Here is a 3,187-nt window from a genome sequence, read left to right on the forward strand (position 1 = left end):
AGAAATGTGCAAGGGTTAGCACTGTAGAGGATGTTCAACTATTAGGCAGTGCTTTTAGGCAATGCTGACCTTTATGCTGCTATTAACACAATCTGCAGATTTAGATGCCCTGGAGAATTGGGCCCCATGATTGGCAAATGATGTTCAACTCAGATAAGTATATAAGTACATGGACAAGTGAAATGCTGAAAGTACATATACCCTACAGTAATAATAAAGTATTTCCTTCCACCCGTAGATGACATTATATATCATTGGGAATACAGCCAGGTGAATTATTCGATTTCTTGTGGCTCCCATATCCTTTGCACTGCGTAAGAAGGACAATGGTAACATCTTAAGGTTCCTTCACGGAATTATATGGAATTTACTGCACGAAAAGCCCATTCGGCTCAACTGGTCTATGCCAATGTTTATACTCCAAACAAGCTTCCTCACGCCACTTCATCTAATCCTTTCAGTATATCTTCAGTTCCTTTCCTTCTCATGCACTTATCTAGCTTCCCTTTAAACGCATCCATGCTATTCGCCTAAATTATTCCATGTGGTAGTGAGTTCCACTTTCTAACTGCACTCTGGATAAAGAAGTTTATCTTGAATTCCTTATTAAATTTATTAGTAACTATCTTATTTACTTAACTTTTAGCTTTGGAGTTCCCCAAAGGTGGAAACATTTCTCCACGTCTACCCTAATCAAACGCCTTTATAATTTAAAAAATAAGTTCTATTCATGGTCATACATGATGGGCACATACTGGTGAAAGCACCTACTCAATTTAATTGTTATTAAATGATCCCACACTGCACCTAGATACTGCAAAGAGGTCAGGAATACAGGTCATGTGCAGATCAGGATTCCAGCTCATAAATAAAAATAGCTAGTGTTGGAAAAACTCAGCAGATGTGACAGCATCTGTGGAGAGAGAAACAGAGCTAAGGTTTCCAGTCCAATATGACTCTTCTTCGATACTGAAGAGAGGTAGGAATGTGATCGGGCTATGCTGTTGAAAAAGGGGGTAATAAGAATATACGAAATAGGAGCAGGAGTAGGCCAGGGCAGGGGCAGGTGGAGCAAAAGAGAAGGTCAGGGATACGTTAGAGGACAGGGAAGATTAAATGACAAAAGATGTCATGGAACAAAAATGGTAGTATTAAAGAAACAGAGCATTGGTCCAGTGTAGGTGCGAACATAGCAGAATAAATGTCAGTTCTGTCTGAAAGCAAAATAGCAGAATGTGTTAATAGCAGCATAAAGGTCAGCACTGTCTGAAAGCAAAAACATCAGAACAAGGTATAGGGCGGAAGCGTCCCAGATTTGCACTAAGTTCGATCGTGGGCGGGTAAAATGACGCTTTATCCGCCAGCCGCGATGGCGGGTTTTTATGCTGTATCGTCCCAAACCTGCCACATTATTTATGCCAGCAGGAAACATGCCATTTCGATGACAGGTGGGCTCTCATTTGCCCGCCGGCCATCACCTCACCACTTCATCACACCAGGTGCTATATTTAAAGCCCAGCCGCAAACACACATTTCAGTGCTTCCAGACCACGACTGCTGCACGGAAGACAGGATGGCCCCAAAAGGCAAAAAGACTACAGCCCCCCACTTCAGCCTTTTGGACGGAGTGGAATCCTACCAAGGTGACCTATACCCCTGCTCTGGCCGCAGGATGGGCATTGGCATCACCAACCAGTCTTGGTATGTGGCGGCAACAATGGTCAATGCCAGCACCCTTCAAAAGAGGACAGCCACCCAGTGCCACAAAAGGATGAATGATCTCCTTCGTTCTGCCAGGGTAAGTCACTCTTCTCACATTCTCAACTCACACACTCATAAACCCACCACACATCCACAGGGCCCTCACTCACTGCCAGTTCATGGGACATCACCATTCACTCTCTCACACATACCGGCATTGTCCTCAGCACATCCATGGGATCGCTCATCACGCACACACACCAGACATACTTATTATCTGGCATAACATGCTTACACTCTCTCCATCTCTATGCATGCAGCTCAAGCTGGCACACAAGAGGGAGATGTCACAGACAGGTTGAGGAATGCCTGAGATTAAAGTTCTCACAGACTTTGAAAACAGACCCATCCAGCTGGCCGATGAGGATCTGGACCATTCCTGTGCTGATGGTGAGGTCGGTGCTGCTCTGACAAGTGAGGGTCCAGCAGTGAAACATCCATCAGACAACCATGCCGTGAGTGATGTGTCCTGTTTCACAGACCGCTGCCACGCACTAATTATCTCCCCTTGCTTCCGCAGTCATATCTGGGAAAGAGCCAAGAGTGTCCTTGACTCAGGGCCTCCAGTCAAGCCCCGAAGACACCTCAGAAGAGGAATCTGAAGGCACCCTCCTTGAAATCCTATCACAGTGCTCACCCAGACCCTCCACCAGCAAAGAGACACACATCTTGGTGCGACCTAGCTTTAGAATAGCCTCGGGATCACAATCTGGTGAGCACATCGCACTGTCTGATCCACAGCAGATGGTGGCAGGGACTTCCCAGGTGTCCAGCACTTGGAGGACTGCTGGAGGCCAGAAACCTGCTGAGTCCGAGTCAGATGATGAGCCTCTGGACTCAGTCATGTCACAATTGCTACAGCTGTAAAGGCAAGCTCAGGAACATCAGGAAGGGATGTCCGTTGCACTCCTCAGATTGCAAGGCACGATGGAGGAGTCCATCCGCCATTAGACTGAGGTGATAGCGCCAGCATGCCAACACATCGAGGTCAATGTTGGTAGGATGGCAGTCACCATGGAGACCTTGGTCCAGTACATCGCTCCTGCACTGCTGAGCGGGCCCAACTCCATTGCTGAGGCCATAGTTGGCTTCCAACAGTGTGCACGCGGGAGGGGTGCCAGGCAGCTCAATCTCACTCCAGCTACCCTTCTGCTCATGGAGTCAGCCAGGGGACCTTGGACACCCTTAGGGAGGAGGATCAGCAGGTGCACATTCTGGGGCTATCCACCTAAGTGATTCCGAAAGTGTCCGGCTCATCCAAATCCCCTCTTTCTGTACCTCAGCAGCTCCAGGCCAAGGAGAGAGTCACTGCCACACAGCAGAACCCTGAAAGCAGGATGGGGCCCTCAAAGTCTTGGCTCTCCAGAAGACAGCCGCCAAGGTCATCACAAACAAGGTGCTGCAGTCAGCAAGCTGCCTCCACTTC

Source organism: Carcharodon carcharias, chromosome 13 (genome assembly GCF_017639515.1).
Source record: "Carcharodon carcharias isolate sCarCar2 chromosome 13, sCarCar2.pri, whole genome shotgun sequence".
NCBI classification, from domain to species: domain Eukaryota; kingdom Metazoa; phylum Chordata; class Chondrichthyes; order Lamniformes; family Lamnidae; genus Carcharodon; species Carcharodon carcharias.